This window comes from Onychostoma macrolepis, chromosome 03, assembly GCF_012432095.1.
Source record: "Onychostoma macrolepis isolate SWU-2019 chromosome 03, ASM1243209v1, whole genome shotgun sequence".
Lineage (NCBI taxonomy): Eukaryota > Metazoa > Chordata > Actinopteri > Cypriniformes > Cyprinidae > Onychostoma > Onychostoma macrolepis.
The window spans coordinates 42,657,212-42,675,912 of record NC_081157.1 but is presented as its reverse complement, the minus strand read 5'-3'; the positions used below and the strand labels follow the sequence as shown (position 1 = coordinate 42,675,912).

The 18,701-nt window shown below is 37.3% G+C and overlaps 1 protein-coding gene across 1 annotated transcript in view; it reads right to left on the bottom strand.

The window, feature by feature from the left end:
- Window positions 1-15,495, bottom strand: part of LOC131535559 (protein TANC2-like) — a 139,028-nt gene extending 123,533 nt beyond the window's left edge. Inside the window, exon 1 of the mRNA XM_058768244.1 lies at window positions 15,166-15,495. The gene's annotated coding sequence lies outside the window, so the exon portion shown is untranslated. The remainder of the gene's footprint in view (window positions 1-15,165) is intronic.
- Window positions 15,496-18,701: the final 3,206 nt, after the last annotated feature.

Sequence of the window (18,701 nt, the reverse complement as noted above, 5' to 3'; positions counted from 1 at the left end):
ACAAATAGTCATCATTTACCATGGATTTACTGTAGTAACACTAACGGCAGCATGGTATTGTGGCATAAATGTGGGATATTCAAAGGAAAATGGGATTATAATTACAGCATTTTTGTAAATAAGCTATAGCATTTGTGCATTTATACTAAATGTATTTAGACTACTTTTTTATACAATTACCTATTTACCATGGTACTGAGATGCTATATGTGTGGTTTTAACTGGTTATCATGATCTAAATGTATTGTTGTAGATGTTATTGTTTTTGATAATGAACAAAAATTTACATCTGCATCCTAACTCAAGCTACTACAACTGTTAATTCAAGCTACTGTCAAATGTGCAAGAGACAAAAAACATATTGCATATATATATATGGGGGGTTGGGGGGGGGCTTAGACTGCCATATGTGTGTGTGTGGGGTGGTTGTGCTCCATGAAAACAAGGTTGGGAACCACTGCAATAAACTATTTTCTGACAATCTATGCCTCCACTTCACCTCAGACATTTGGCACAGGGCCTGAGAAAATATGCAAATTCATTGACTCAAAGGTGGAGCTAAAGTAATGTTCTATAATGTAACTGCAAGATGAGGAAATTGTAACATTTCACTGCATTGCCATCTCCTTCTCTTAATCTTCCTGGGCTAAGAAACTCATTGGAACGTGTGAATCCATTCATGCCACCTGTCCCCGCTGTTAAACCGGTGTGACTACCTTGCGGGAGAACTGTCACTGTCAGGAACGGCTAAACAGATAGGAGGAGCAGAGAAGAACAAAAAGAGGATGAATAAAGGAGAAAAGTTGCATTGGACATGGATAGAAAACTTAACCGGTTACATGACTGAACAGGTTACATGATTGCTCCAGTTACAGTTCACTTTAACAAAATACAGTTTGAAAATTAGTTTTTCTTCCAATTTTCCACAAACCTTCAAGAACCCTCTTGCAGATCCCAGCTTGAAGACACCTGGTCTAGAGGATTAACATGTAGCTTTATTAGGCAGCGAGATAAAGTCACCCTTTTACTTCGCTAATACACGTTCCTATTTATCCTGTTTCACTAAGAAATCTGACACTTTGCAGAAGTAAAATTGGTTCCAAATGACATTTCATGTTGACATTAAACAGACAAACAAGTGTGCAAAGCGTATAAAATAATAGATCTTCATAAAACAATAGCTTGTTTCAAGCTCAAGTTCTTAGCAACGACTGAAATCGTGGCCAAACATTACAGAGAAACTAGATCATATGAAACTAGTCAACCAGAGAACACTGAGACAATAACGCAAGCAATTTATGATGTTCCAGCGAGTGAGCTATAGCTCTGGAAGAAATATTCAGTAAAACTGCCTTGCAAACAATTAGGGGGACGTAACACGCAAGACCACTTGCCTGACAAAGACGTTTACGATTCAAAAGTTCACTGGCCCTTTCTAGCTAACGCAAGTGTGACAATGGCAACCCTCTAACTGATGACTAACAATGAGGTACTTTAAGGAAACGCTGATAAATAGCTCTCGGCTGTTACTCTCTGAAAGACCCCAAACATCAAGCTGATTCATCAGAGTGGTTTATGTACATCTGGTTTGAAGCTGCCAAGAAGGGTTCAGTCCTACATTCGTTTCCACGGGTCAGGCTCTTCTGGTTTGAGCGCTTTGTGTCAGTTTCTCCACACTTCTTCAGGGGATGATCCTTGCAGTGATAATCCTCTACCAACAACTCATATTTCTAGATATTTTTCCTTTATGTAAAGAAGAGAAGTTCCGACCCACTTTACTACCATATTGTGGCATGCTTTTGGATGAAACCGCTATTGAGCAAGAGTAATAGAGCATGGACTTGATTTTATCCATCAGTTGCTGATTAGATTGTGAAAAGTGAGTGTTGCATACCTGAACAGAGATGCATAATAATAATAGTTTCACTGCATGCATGAAGAAAATAAACAGAGTACAGCTGGAACGAATACTAAAAATGTTTGAACTTCTGGTTCCATCATCCCAAAGTCAATTTCTTTTTTTTTGGAATGGATTTTGGTTAAATGCCTAAATTAATGCATGTGGTCAACACAAGCTCAAGATATGTTCACATTTTATGCCATGACATAAAATACACCAGTAATACCCACTTATGATTTTTAAACTTTAATGGTCACTAACAAATGGCTAAATGGGACTACAGAGGTTTTCAGGGACATTGAATGTCATGACAACATGAAAACTAGTCTACTTTTACAGCCTCATTGTGTTTACACTGACAGTAACCCTGAAGTCATCTGACTGTGGTGTAGTTCATATATACATGTAATTACGCTTTAAAATTCATGTTGTGTTCATGTGTTAAGAACACGTTACATGTTACTTTTGATGAACAAAACATGTAAGAATCAAAAACTGTTGGTCACAGAGCTTATTTTCTGCAACAATACAAAAGTTATTTTTTTAAAAATCCTATTGTTTTTAGGTTGAGAGAATCAGTGTATTGCTAACTTCCAAGCTGGCCTAAAAAAATATGTCATCCCTGCAGCACTCTATAAAGTCAAAGTCAAGCAAAGTTTTGTTTTTATTCTGACTTTAAAGCATTAAAAACAATAGTAAAACAACTGCAAAAATAAAAAAATAAAATATTTTATGAGTTTTGATTATTCTACCTGTAAAATATAAAAATAATAGCAAATAAAATTAGTAAATAACAGCAGTAAAAAATTTACTTGAGATGAACCACAAAGGGTACTAGGACCTATTTTCAGAAAATATTTCATTAATACAATAGTACATTTTAAAGGGATAGTTCACCCAAAAATGAAAATTCTGTTACTGATTAATCACCCTCATGTCATTCCAAACCCATAAGACCTTCGTTTCATCTTTCTGACCATGCATAGACAGCAATGCAACTGACACATTCAAGGCCCAAAAGGTAGCAAGGACATCGTTAAAATAGTCCATGTGACATCGGTGCTTCAACCGTAATTTTATGTAGCTATGAGAATAATTTTTGTGCGCAAAGAAAACAAAAATAACTTTATTCAACAATTTTCTCTTTTCTTCCGTGTCGGTCTTTTAATTTCCATTTATGGGTGAACTATCCCTTTAAGACATTTAGCAAATGTATCTTGTTTGAAAGATGCCAAGATATTTTAACAAGAAAAAAAATAAAAATCAGACAAATGACGGAATCTTTGCACCACCTCTTGTACTGCTTTTTTGAACATCTCGCAACAAGCATTGCATTTTTTTCAGATGTGGCGTCAAGTTAAAAACAGTTCTTAGCTGTTAAAAAAAGCTGATTAAACAGCTATTTTTGACTTAAGTAACTAGGTTCATGTCTCTCAGCCCTTGCAGGTTGTGATCCACAGATGGACTGTGCCAGACAAAAATCAACTAGAGGATCGAATTCGAAAGTGTTAACCCATAATGAGAATCTAAACAACATGGCGTGACATTATGAGTGAAGATGATGGGAAACGGAAAGAGAACTCATAAATGTTTCAGCTCTATCCATGAGGTAGCTGTGTTTCCTTTGTGCATGCTAACAAAGGCAGTCAGAACCGTTTATTGAAGCTAGTGTAAACAACATTCAACTGCGCAGCCACATTTTACTCTTCCCCCCCCCACCCCTCCCCGGTACAACGACACACCCTAAAACACACAAACACAAAATGTTTTATCACGAGCTGATTTCCATACTGGCTGCCATCTCACCTGCCTGCTGGGTGTTGTGGACCAGCCAGCGCATGCTAAACGCTTGTACGTGTTCACAATGCATTTGTATTTTACTTTCTTTCCTCGCCCTTGTAGTGCATTCAATCGCTCTATTTATCTCATTCCCATTGCGATTCCTTCTATTATCTCATTTCCTGCGCTTGTTTCTCTCAGTCACTCCCTCCTTTTTCTCAGTATGTGTGCGCTCTTGGGGTTGGGGTTTCTCTCTCAGCTAGACACTCATTAATAATCCAGCGTAGTGCTGGAATCCACCGGCTCCTCCGAGGGAGTCCAAGACTCCAGTGAAGCACAGGGTGTTATCTATCTATCTATTCATCCATCCCTCCACTTTCACTCTCTCTGCTTCTTCACCTGCATGAATTCACATAAACCGTGAGGAGAGAAGTATGCTAGCCATCTAAGCAATGTCATATTAAAGAGCGCTCGTGCAAATCTGTGGATTTGAAGCCGAGGAGGCTGATTGGTCGCTCTTCCAATGAAGGAGACAGAATGAGGACACGCTGAGGCTGGTTCTTCATTCAGCAGCATAATAAACAGCACATGCTGCTTCAGCACTGCAGGAAGGGGCGGGGTCACAGACTAAGTGACGAATTAAACATGAGCAGAGTGGAGGACACGCCCACTCATATACTATATCTTTATGGCTGGCTGCGAATAGGCAAACACACACATCCTATCCTGACCTGAACATTTATGGCTACGAATAACACAAACAACAGTTAGAGTTGATGAATCTCTAAAGCACCGTTTAAAACAGGAACCAGAAAAACTGCGCAATAGATACACAAAGAGGTCGTACACTTTAGAAAGAGGTTTGTTGTTGTTCGCCGTTAGGGTATCATCGGAGAAACACCATAAAAAACTGAAGGAAGTGAAAGATGATTTAAAAAGTACTTCCACTATCTGCATGAATCAGATTCACCTAACATGTCCAAGGCTTCTCAGGACACAAGCTTGTGGTTTGCTAATTATACTGCCAGTACCAGCCTCAATATGATTTACATGTTGGACATGTTCATGGATCAACGTGTTTTGCATAACATTCTTATCAGGGTTATTATCGTTAACTAAAACTAAAACTATTAAAAACATTTTCATTCGCTGCAATAAAGTTAAAGTCAGATAAAATGTAAATATTATATGAAAAACTATACAATGCTAAAAATATAATAAAATATATACTGTATACTAAATATACACCAAAATATACTAAACTATACTAAAAACAGAGATGTTTCCAACTAACTGAAAAGTTTAAACATAAAAAATAAAATAGAAATAAATAAAAACTAAGACTGAACTAAAAATACTAAAATACTAATACTAAACTAAAAAACTGAATTAAAATATTAAAACTATTAAATTATCAAAACTAATAAAAACAAATTAAATTACAAAGTCAGAAAAATAACTAAAATCTAAACTAAAATGATAAAAATAAAAGCTAATCCAAAATAATCATAAAACCTGTAATAATATATAAATCAGCCAATCAGTGCCCTCTGAGGTTATGGTTTAGGCTTATGATTAGACAACATCTTTATCAACTAATAACTTTCATTTGTTTTTAGGGATAGCTTAGTGTTCAATGGTTCCCATTCACTAATAAATTGCATACAAGTGTTACCCAAGCAAAATAAAAGTCATGGAAAAACATGTAGGGTTATGTAAGCCCAAGTATATGCATATTAATAATAATAAAGAGCAAATACATACTTATATTTACCAATATAATAAATCTAAATTAAAGCACATTACATTATATTATTATAAAAAAACGAATGAATGTTTGACAGCAATTTTGTTTGAGGTCCAAGAAAGGATGTTGATCCAGGAATGTGTCCTACTTGTGCAAATCACTTGCTTAGCTCAAGGCATCACATTTGAGTCCCGTATTATCCATCAAAATTCTTGATGCGAAAACTTAAATCCAGGCCTCAGGTGTTACTGTACACATGGCATTACATCTGAGTCATACATAACATCTCCAGCATAGCTTCATAGTGTTGATAATCCATAGCACTGTGGTGAAAACAGACGTGCAAAGCCACAGTTATCCAACACAGCACAACAGTGACAGCTCTGTTAGCGTACCTAGCATTGTTTTACACAAAGATGACAGAGCACCTCGCCTGGACGCTTCCCTAAGGAGACTTCTAGAAGAAAGCAGTAAATCAGTCTTTTCTGCACTCTCTCAGTCAAACAGCTGTCCGTCTGAGGATCATGTAAGCCTGAGATTATCTTCAGAGGAAACAGATGTTGTATGGTACAGAGATATTCTCACACTCTTGGCTCTTTAATAAAGAAAGAACCCACTTCTTTTGTGCCGAACAGAAGTCACTGCAGCCTTCCTGTTTGTTCCTTCCACCTAAAGGGTCTTGTTTCTACATGGGCATTTTCTCAGAAGGAACAGACAGTCACAGCAGAGGTCAAAGGTGTCTTATTTCGGAAAGCATCGAATACAGAGGAGAACAATAGCGGTCATGACACTGCCTTCTGGGAGTGCGTGAAGGTCATGTCCAAAGGTTATTGTCACTACAAAAAAATTCTAATTTCTTGGTTTCATTAAGCAATGGTCTTTTTTGTCTTAAGCTGTGGACACATTTACCGTTGTACCATTGAATTTTCATGGACAAGATCCAGTCATTTTAATAGGAATCCATGTGATCAGGAATTTTCTGTGAGTCTGAAAGACTTACCATTTACTCACAGATTTACTCAGGATTTCACAATGGACCAACTGAAATTTGCTTGGTTGCTAATTGACAATAGGCAATGAACCTGTTTTTGCTTGTTAAATTTCGCTAGCGTGACCAAACTGTAAAGGTGAACCTGAAATAAAATAGTTTAAAACATCACGCTCCTGCTGTTAATGTGAATGATGCATCAGCGTATATTATTTCAAAGAAAAAGCAATCCTTCATCAAAATATAACAACTCGCTTTGACACAACATTCCTTTTCTGCTAATGTCACTGGAGGTTTCTCAAATATCCTCTTTTTAAATGTCACATCATGAATGTAAATATGGTTGTTCCTGCCATTTCAAGGGTTCTTTTTGACCTAACAAACAAATATGTTAACTTCCCTACTATACAGAACGTAAAGCAGAAAGTTGATAAGTAGAATGTCAAATGATCAAATTATTCGCAAATGGCAGAAAATAGCAACATGATTGGCATTGTAGGTCACATGATAATGGTAACATGATGGATGTAGTAATCCGGATTACAGTACTACCGTAGGGAGGGGGAACTGTTGGGGTCAGTAATTTTAATTAATACTTTTATTCAGTAAGGATGCATTCAACTGATCAAAAGTGACAGTAAAAATATTCATAATGTTACAAAGGATTTCAATTTTTTTTAAAAATGCTTATACAAATGTTTTTTTTGTTTTTAACTTTCTTTGAGTTTTGCATCAGTTTTCCCAAAACTACTAAGCAGCACACCTATTTTTAATATTGATGATAATAAGAAATGTTGCTTGAGCACCAAATCACCATATTAGAGTGATTTCTGAAGGATCATGTGACACTGAAGACTGGAGCAATGATGCTGAAAATTCAGCTTTACATCACAGGAATAAATTACATAAAATTTATTCAAATAGAAAACAATTATTTTAAATTGGTAGCATGCTTGCTTGTACTTACAAAACACCCTTTATTAAATATTAAGAAGCAATTTTTTGTCCAGTGCACTACATACTCTAACAGAATGCAAATTCAGATGAAACTAATGTGAATAGAGCCCAGAGTGGGCGGGGAGAGGGGCGTAGAATCGAATTAAGGTTTGGACTAAAACAGCCAAACGTTCTGCAAGTGTTTGCACACACACAGACACTCACACACATCCTCACTCACGGCTGTCACCAGCTGGTCCAGGTGGTGATGGTATATTAGTACTAATGAATATGGAAAAAACTTGAATTAATGCATATTAAAAGAACACGCTGCATTTGCACTAGTTACAGACATGTACACACACACACACACACACACACACAGATTTCACACATTTTCACAGTTTGAGACAGGTGAACAATGTTAAATTCGGAAGCCAGAAAAGCAAAGACAAAAAGAGTGACAACATCTGCATCTTAATTGAAACATGTCAACACTTTCAAATGCAAAACAGAGCCTGTTGTTTAACAGGCTCTCTCCAGCCCTCCTAGACAGGGCAGTTACTGTGGCCTCAAGCAAAGGGGTCAAAGGTGCCTGGACAGACATCTGCCACAACAATGACTCAGACTGTCTGACACAACAGAGTAGCGCAGATTTACAGCACACATGTTTGAAAAGCCTCCACTTCTCCTTTCTGCTCTGCTTGCTTAACTTCGGGTTTCAATGGCTGATTGTGGAGCGCTGGGTAAAACAAAGAACAAAAGAGCCCTAAACCAGCAGCAATGATTTTTTCATCATCACTTAAACGTCAGCCTCAGTTTGACCAGCAGCCTGAATCATGCGAGTCAGCAAATATAGAGGCACAACATCAGCAGAATGAGCAAATGTGAGATATGCATGTGTGACTAACATATTTGAAATCACAGGCCATCTGCTAGCAGCTACGCAATAAATAAATAAATAAATAAATACATACATACATTTAGCAGTGACATTTCATTTTTCTAACTCCAACAGACATAAATAAAATAAAAATAAATAAATATAAAATATTCAGATGCAATGTTAAATTCGGTTTACATTAAATTGTGTTTAAACAGCAATATATTCTAATATGAGCATTATATTACATTTTGTTGAATTTATTAATTTAACATTTTTTCCAAAACAAAATATGAATTTGAGGAATGTCCCACCACTCCTTTGAATATAAGGAAATTGAGTGATGACGGGCTGTCAAGCTCCAAAATAAAATATATGAAATGTGTACTATATTCCAAGTAGAAAAGTGGGAAAAAAAAGACCAAAATTTAAAATGGATAGTTCAACCAAAAATGAAAATTCATTTATTTGTTCTAAATCTGTATATCAAACAAATAAATGTATTCATTTAATATTTTTAATAAAATCTTACTTTTATGTACATATTTTATTATACAAATTATTATTTGTATTATTAATAATAATGTTTTTATTTATTATAAAAATATCATTAATTATTACAAATATTATTTAGTGTGTACATATTGTGTGTGTGTATGTGTATTTATATTTATCTTCAAATGATTCTCCAGTTACTAGTATAAAGTCAAGCTCTCATTCTAGCAGCTGGAGCTCTGAGTGCAAGACATAATAGACTTCACACTGAACAAAGCTTCTTTGGGTGGTTGGTTTCACCCGGCGAAAGCCTGTCAGATCAGGGATGGATCCAGCAGTTAACCTGCAGCCGATGCAACACACGCCACTGGCATAACACACTAGAAGCTTGCAGAAACGCACTCAACTTAACACCACTTCGAGGAGGAGACGGTATGTGCAAGTCAAGGATAAAAAACGGAGTCAAGGAGCCATCATATCAAATCAGAGGGCTCCAGTCACCCTCTCCACTGGAGGTGACAGTACAGCACGCTTCGACCTTACAAAGGCACAACTATGTCTTCAACATTATCGAAGAAAGCTTGTTTCCTGTCACAGATGCTAAACAAGATATATTCTAAGGTCTATATAATGTCTATGGTCTCCTCATTTATCAAGAATTATTATCTTAATTAGGGATGCACCGAATATTCGGCCACCGAAAATTTTCGGCCGAAAATGGCCCAAAAGTGAATTTAGTTTGAATTTTATTTTATACTGTGCATTGTTGCAATGTGCTAAATAAATATTTGCATAATTTGTAATTGATTTATTCTTTGAAACTTTAATATTAATTTATGCAATTGCAATGCCTTGATTTTAGTAAAGTTAATACACAGTCATGGCCATAAATGCAATGGTACTAATAATTGGCATAATTTCTTTCGGTGTTTCGGTTTTCGGCCTTGGTTTCCTCTTTTTCGGTTTTGGCCAAGAATTTTCATTTCGGTGCATCCCTAATCTTAATCTACCATCTCTGACAATAAAAAGCCAGTTCAACAGGTTTAGAATTAGTAGTTAGGGTATTTAGGATCACATGCTTGTTTCAGCAGTCTATCCACTCAAGAGGTGCTTCACAAAGCAAACAGCTCACGCTAACTAAGTAAACAAATACTTGTAGGTAACTGACTAGTGTCTGTGGTGTAAGACGTCATCCGGATTAACTGGATTTAAAGGGACAAACTGGTTGTGTCGGACACTGGGCCAATAAGAGGACTTAAAGCGTGTCTATGGCGAAGTGCACTCAAGAAGGGAACCGAATGCTAGAGAAAAGAAACTTTCCTTTCAACAGGGAGAAAGTGTGGGAACTGCTGGATGCTGTGCATGAGCAAACAAGGAAAGTTAAACAGGTTGTTGAATTTATAAGGTCTACAAACCAGACTCGTTAGGCAAATATACCAGGCAAATGATGTGGCTTCAGTTGAAGGTGCTCGTATTCACACTCGTTTCCTTGTGAACAAGTTGCCTGGTCGCCTTCAGTCAACAATGCACTTCTGTTTAAAGAAATAATTCACCCATTATTCCTTATTTACTCACCTTCAAGTTGGTCTAAACCTGTATGACTTTCTTTTTTACAAACAAAATGTGAATTTGTGAGGAACATCTGAGCACTTCTTTGAATATATTGACATTGAGTGATAATGGGCTGTCAAGCTCCAAAATAAAGGATGAAATGGCCCACGTGACTTGTGCACTATATTCCAAGTAGCTTTGTGTGGAAAAAAAAAGACCAGTTATAGTTCAACCAAAAATGAAAATGCATTAGTTTGCTCTAAATCTGTATGACTTTATTTCATATGTGGAAGACCTTTACTGCAACACTAGAAACTCAATAGCAAACATCCACATTTTTCAGAGGATTTTTCCATTAAAAGTCATATCATTCATGACAATTAGCCTGAATCCAATTTAATCATCAGGCAGACATTAGGTTAATCTAAGACCATATTCCTTGAATCATAGTGGCAATGAAAGCTCGCTTCTGTTTGCCTGCAACATTGCACGAAACAACAAAAATTAATTATCTAACACCAAGACAACTAAACAACAGCCAAACCAAAAAGCAAAGCCTTGGGCATGTCAATGAGTTGAGCTTTATCAAGCACTACTGTACACAAACGTCATCATGAGAGTTTTTATATATCTGACTAACATAAACACCGTCTCAGGAAGTGTCCTGGGTATGATCTAGGAACAAAATAATCTAGATGTTTTCTTAATGAAAACTCCCGTTTGCCTGGTCTCTATGGAACAAACTAACTAACGCTGGCCTGAACTGACAGAAGACAATGGCACGGCAGTGAGCCAAAACAAACACAGAATCCGCAGGCTGGCCCTGACGTTTGATGACCCAGACTTCCTCAGTCACTTTGCAGCTTCATCACTGATATCAGAGAGAGCGGAGTGCAACTGACAAATAGGTTAATTAAATCATACCCACAGGAATGTATGAGAGAAATGAGAAAATAAGAGTCTGAAGACAGACCTCAAGCTCCCCGCGAGTTCAGGATTCTTCAGGATCAGGGTGGTGATAAGACGAAACCCACCTGCAACTGCAGAATCTGATCCCCAAACCCCAATGTGATGTTGATGAAAGGCAGAGCAGAAGTACCATCTAAATCACAAGGAAACAACATAAATACCTACAATAACTGGGTTTGGGAGCGAGTCTAGTTTTTACGAACAACAGAGCATATGAAACACAGTCTACTGGAAAAGACGTGTCTGGTATCAAACCATTCTATTTTCAGCATTGTTTCTGGCTGGCTAAGATAGACATCATTGAGGATCCTGATAAGGGCGATGACTGAATCTTTCAGGCATCAGAAAGTCATTTTGATGATTAAACCCCCAAAACCAAGTAGGGAATTTTAAAAATAGCCTAATGTCTGGCTGAGTGAGTGGAGTAAGACATATAAGGCAAAACATGATACTTGAAAGCAAAAATTAACACGGCAGTAGATGAGGCAAGACATTTCAACGTGTTTAAATCACCGTGGGTTTCTACAGCTGCACACCACACTAAGCTGTCCTACATCTGCTGCTTCTCGCATAATTAAGGTGACCCTGGTCTAGAGAGCAAAAATTGAGGGACCAAACTCCATCTATTCACCACAGGCCTTCTGTTTCACAGAGCCTGACTTACATTTGCAGACTCCGCCTTTTTGATGAACTCCACAGACATATTCCCCGGTTTCACAGACAAGTCTTAAGATAGTCCTAGACTAAAACACACATTTGAGTTGTCTTAAATGAAAATAACTTGAACTTACATATCTTAAAACATGTTGGTGGCATTGTTTTGTCTTAAAATGCACACCAGTAATGTTTTTATCTAAAGCATTGTTGTTGTTGTTGTTGTTGTTTTATAAAAACTGCTTAAATATCCTAATCTAACTAAGGCCTAGTCCTGGCTTAAGCTAAGCCCTGTCTGTGAAACCGGGCCAAAGTGTATTAGGCCACATACACACAAATATAGGGCCCTTTGATTTCTAAAATGTGGAAAAAGAAGATGGAATTGCAAATTCCAGTGATAAAAATGTGGAAAATTGAGATGAATAAATCAAAAGCAAAAAACAAAAGCTGTGCATTTCAAATTTTAATATGGACCACAGACTATGAACATTAAACCACAAAAAGTCTGCATGTTCTTCGTGTCACCATTTTATTTGATAAAACTATAATCAGATACACTCAAAGATCTTCACTACAACCCAGAAAAATAAACGGTTGGTTTAACTTGAAGAAATTATGACAACAATATATTAGTATTGTACAGAATAATGTGCTTCTCAAAGTAATAACAATGGTGTTTTAAGGATATTAACATTTTTCATCTGCGTTTTATTTAAAAGGCAAACCTTTGTTGTGCAAGTCTCCTTTTTTGTCAAAATTGAAGTAACTTCATTTGATATTTCAGAAGATTAATTGAGCTGTTAATGTTTTATGCATTCATTTGATCACCATTGTTTTTGATATTGTAATTTTATAAGATGGAAGTATTAGCTTCAAAATTTCTGAAAACATTTCATAGCATACTAGTATTGTTAAAAAAATTAAAATATTAAATTGTTAAAGTTCTATGAATGTAATTGATTTGACATCCTTTTTGATTAAAATATACCTATTAAACCAATAAAAAGGAAAACTTAAAACAGAAAACACAGAATTTGTGAAAAAATTAATATGTATTTCATAGGTCCTCACAAATATACAATAAAAGCTCATAGGGGGGTATTTTCAAACCCGCACTCAACTAGCATCCTGGCTACACTCGTATGTCAAGCAGAGAAACAATGTATGCCTGGCCAAGTGCAGCAAAAAGGCCGAAAACAGACCCCATAAAACGTCCCCATAGGGGTGCAGAAGCTTCAAAGGGACAAATGTTAAAGAGCAACACCTGGCATGCTCGCCTTTGTGGTGACTTGTTGCCTTGGTGACGGATCCTCCTGTCTGATACTCGAATAACCAGCAGATGACGCAGGATGCTCATTTTAAATTATGAGAATGAGATTACGCCAAAATTTCCCCATAGATCACCGTACGGGACATTCAACATAAACAAGACTGCAGTCGAGAGCGCAGAACAAATTCTAGCATGCTTGAATGGCTGCTAGGTTTCAAGAGCTTCAGAGAATTCTTCTTCAGTTGCGTAAAAGGAAGTTATGAAAGACGAATCCCCAAGATTTGATCTGAAATGTGGCAACACTATTTGTCGTCTGAGGTCAAAACAACACGGTCTGAAATTAACTTTGGGAAAACCAATTTAAACGGTGTCAAATCTATCAGTTCCTCCCGGCCCTTCATGCTTCCTTCAATTTTGAATTGAATTTCACTTGTCTTGCGATTGAAATGTGGCATATGAGAAAATATACCTGTCAAATACCTCTTCTCTCCACAACAAGAGCAAAAGTTCTCCTACTTCACTAGTGTTTAGTTAAGGACCCCTGGGCCTATTCATCCTGCGCTCGCTTACACACTCTCACACACACACTATATTGGCCAGCCGGTGAATCAATTTGTGGCATTTAATTACGATTGGGTGATTTTCTCAGCTGATGCCCCCCAGACCAGGGAAGACATTTCTCATGTGGTTGCCGGTGTTGAGACACAGCTGAGATGATTTTCTGTGGAAACGTCTCAAGCCCCCAAAACCCAGACGGCGCATGGAAATCCCTAATCACTTTACCACAGCTGCTATTATGGACAGCCAATCACGTAGAAATTAATATTAAGCATGCTAATCACTTCTAAGAGCGTGTGTATGACCCTTACCACACCTATTTTTAGGGATCATTTTGGATTATGCATCAATGCGAAGTCTCTCTGAAGAAGGGATAACAGTCTATGAAGACATAAACGACACTCACATGAGGTATAAAATTAAAAGCCTTTGTTGGAATAAGGATATTACGTTAAAAACCACAATCAAGGGGCCATCATCAGGATGTGCTTATGAGCCAATGATAAGTTTAGGTAAATTCTTTGGCACTCAAGTTCAAAAGTGTGGCGCCACACCTGGCAAAGACTCCTTAACATTAGGGTGGTAGTAAAGCAGGTGATCTGGAGCATGAAAGCCAATGAGCGATCTAAAGATGGAAAGGCCAAGAACGTCAATACACAGTTGTGAACTGAATTCCCACATTGTGCCCCAGTCAGTGCTGATGCAGAAGGAATGGTGCTGTTCTATTCGCCGCATGGATTCTGCATGCATACACAATAAATGCATGCAATAAGGCTGCTCATAAGGAGGGTTTCCCACCCCAAAATCCAATGAGATACAAACACATTCTCTGCATAATAGCAAATCAGGGCTTACCAGGACCCTATGTAATATTAGGGTATTTAAACAAACATTAACAGAAACCAGAAGAACTGGAAACCCCAATGATGTGTTTACCTGCTGTTATGACAATAATGGACCCATCTGAACCACTACTTTGTTTAAATGCTTTGGGCTAATATGTAAATTTGAAAAAAAAGAAAAAAAAGAAACAGAAGCATTATTATTATTATTAATAATATATATATACACACACACATACATACATACATATGTACATATACATATATATATAAAATTACCTAAACGATGCACGCACCAAACCTGCCATGAGTCTGTACCATAAACTGCACGCGCAACACTGTTGCCAAATAAGATCCAACTGTATCTCCGGCTATGGGAGGTACATGCAAGCATTTCAAAGGAAAGACATTGGAGCTCAAAGTCTGTATACCCAGCACTCCGCCGTTACTCATAACGTTGTAAATAAATAGGACGGTTCATTGATTCATCAAATACGATGAACGTGCCGCTCGGAAACGACGCGTAACCGTCGCCCATTTCACGTCAACACGCTGGATGTTATATTATGTAGTCATTTGGAGATTGGACCTACCCGTTATGTTGATATGCAGTCGTGTGGATGAGGATCTGCTGCTCTTTTGCGCTGGTGTCCGTATAGTGGGAAGCGCTGGAGATGAAGAACACCTTAGCTAAGTGTAAACGCTTCGTCCTTCGGATTTCCTTTTCTATTAAACGGTAACTCCTGGTTTTCGTGCGAACCGGTCAGCTCGTAGCAAATGTAAAGTATTTGTGATCAGAAGATCACCATAAATCAAGAGTGCAGCTGCAGACGGAAGGACCAGCGTATCTATCAACCGTAGCGACACGGTTCTGGTATCATATGAAGACGCCGTGCGCATACGGGTGCTCTGCTACAGCTTCTGCGCTTGGGGGCGGGATTATTGTACATTATTCATGAGGGGGCGGGGAATACGTCTGCCCTCCGTTCTCCACACGCTGCACTTTGGATTAAATCTATGATGATGCAGAATAATTAACTGTAGATAAATGCTGACCGTGTTTCAGTATCTTTCTACAGCTTTTTTCTTTATTAAGAATATAGTGAGTATATACAAATAGTAAGAAATGTAGATCTAAATCTAGCTTATCTTCAATATAATAAAATTAAGGTTTTTTTTGCATTTCTCATAAACTGTATTTTTTATTTATTTAAATGTTTAGATTTTTACGTTCTTCAAATAGTTAACTGAATGCAATCATCTAAAATCAATAGAGTTATTCTTTGTTTACTACTTTAAGAAAAAATAAATTCTGGCATATTTAGGATGGGGGCGGGTTCTGCATCAAATGTGCCAAATGTTTTTTGGGGGTTTTTTTTAGGTTTAGTCATTGATCTTATCTGATGTTCTGTTGCTCAAACTTGCCTATGGGCATCAAGGCCCTTCTGATGCTAATACCAAACTATCCATCATTACTCATGTTTTCCACTTTATATCTGACACTTAACATTTAAGCATGAAAAGGGTATTAATGGATTATAGTCTAGCCTATCATTTTCAACACTTTCTGAATATCTAAGGGCTGAGAGTTGTAAATGGAAATCCTTGGCATTTCTGAAGAATTTGTTGATTGCTCATTTTAATGGTCCTTTTTCCCATGTGCTAGTTGAATCAGTTTTACCTTTTTGTAAAATCTTTTAAGGTGTAAAACATGTTCAGACTGACTGAACGAGAACAGGCTAATTCATAAAATATGCTTTATTTGGGATATGTTTTCTGGTAATTATCTTGATCAAAGGATAAAACACTAGAGAAAGAATTCACTATTTTTTTTCTCTCTCAGTAAAATGCCATATATGGATTTTATGAATTTGCATTTTATACCTTTTTAAGAAATTCTGTATCCCAACGAACCCACATGAACAAGCCAAGCTTCTACAGTTCTTGGAACACTGTTTTCCTTCAAACATCACTGTGACTCACAAAAGTGAAAATTCATATGTATTTCATCATTCATTTATATGTAGGCAATATGTAATGCTCTAAAACAAAAAAATAACCCACAAAGAGCATAACACATGCTTTAAGAACTGTCAGAATCATAATCTGATTCTCACTGATGTGATTCAGATTAAAGATGGAAAATTAAGACTGTTACACACATCTATCCCGGTTTGAAGAATACACATCTTAGATGACTCTGGCACGGTGAGACAAGGCCTGTCGGATGCACTGGACAAAGCATTAACAAAGAAACAGCCTAATGCGAAATAGATTAGATTTCCAGTTGCTTAGTGCCAACACTTAATTGAGTAAAAGTCTAACTGCTCTGATTGATATGTCAACTGGATGGGTTTGCTGGCAGAATCTCTGAGACGTTACACACGCTGGAATGGCTACTAAATGGAAGCAAATTTAATGCAGAAAACCAAATGTTTCCGATCAGATTTCCTAATTTTGACCACCTCAGACATGACATGGACTTGGAATACTTTAATGCAGTTAGGTCTTATTTTTTAACCCATTTTATCATCCATCGTAGCATAAACAGTGTGAATTATTCACCAAAGTTTAATACTTAGAATTACAGCTGGTTCAAATCCTTGACCGTAAGTATGAGCAACAATAACAGTGATGGTTGCCTTCACAAGCACCAATAAATTACCGTTTAATTGAAAATAGTAGCTTAAAAGCCAAGCCATCTGGACATAAAAACAGCATTAAACTTCTTGATTAAGACAGATGTCTTTTAGAGGCTTGTTGGGGTAATAGTTTAAGTGCCACAGTTTCAAATGTTTTATTGGATATAAAAAGGAAATGTTACCATGTCTCCTTAAGTGTTTGTGGTTGTTATAGCTATTAAAGCAAACTATAATTGTAAGTAAAATGCGAATGTAATGTAAAATGTGCTGATAGAGATAGTCTTTGAAATGATCTTTCCTCCACTGAGTCTCATAGTGAGTTTCAAGTTTCATAGTCAGTCTCTCCCTGAAGTACGACACCGTTTTTGCCAATAGATTATGAATCAAAGGGCAAGTATATAGTGAAAAGTATGAATCTGATAGGTGGCAAATGTGTATCTAAACTGCTGGAAAAATCCTCTTGTTGCTATAAAAGCATCTCCAGACATTAGAGGACAAAGTGTGCCAAGAACAGTGCAATCATTTCTCTACACGGACGCATTCTATAATGCTGCTAAAATGCTTTTATGGCAGATTCAGAGAAAGTGAAACCAGCCTCTGTTTCACACTGTATTACCTCCATGATTAGACGGCCCAGATTTTGCAAATGAAACTCAAAACTCCCAGGAGGCCCCATCCGCGCAGCCAAAGCTATCTGCCAACGTCTTGAAGACAACTGTTCCATCAACGTCTGCAGAGGTAGATATTAGGTAACCGACGAACCATTTCCCATTTATAGAAATCAGGCTTTATGAGATCACTGAGCGCCAATCAAATGGCTGGCTCTGCTGGATGCACGTTTGACGTATGAGACAGCTCTTCATAAGCCTTCACAAGCAATCGCTTATCAATAAATCCTCAAGGCTACATCAAAACGAGATCTCCCATGTTCAGGCTCCACTACAGAGCTGACCGGGCCTGCCGTGAGCTGCTTCGTACAATTAAACGAACAAACAAACTCAGGGCGTGTCGCCACATTTGTGCTTTTCATCAACATTGAGATTATACGTTGCAGTCGACCAAAGCTCCTTATTAAACTCGCAAAGGTCTGTGATTTTCGGGCTCCTTAGTCCCACGGGTGGCAAAAGCAGACCGGTGCAATAATCTAAATTGAATTTCCTTTACGCAAGGCTGCATGTTGCATGCTACCTCCTCCACCCTTGAGTATAATCTCTCTGGGGGTCTATCTATTAATCTGACCCTGAGTTTACTTTTAGGACAAACCGTTTTATGACAAGACATTACAGGCAAAATCATTGTTTTTTATGCACTGGTCAGTTTTGAGATTTTGGCTACTCAAAATAGTGGAAAGAAAACATCCAAAATACAAATGTAAGTGTTTATTGTATTATATCTATTTGCACCTGAAGTATTCACTTTAGTAGCATTTACAAACACCAAACTTAAGAGTTTTATTCCTACCTATCTATTTCTCCTTTTTGTTTAGT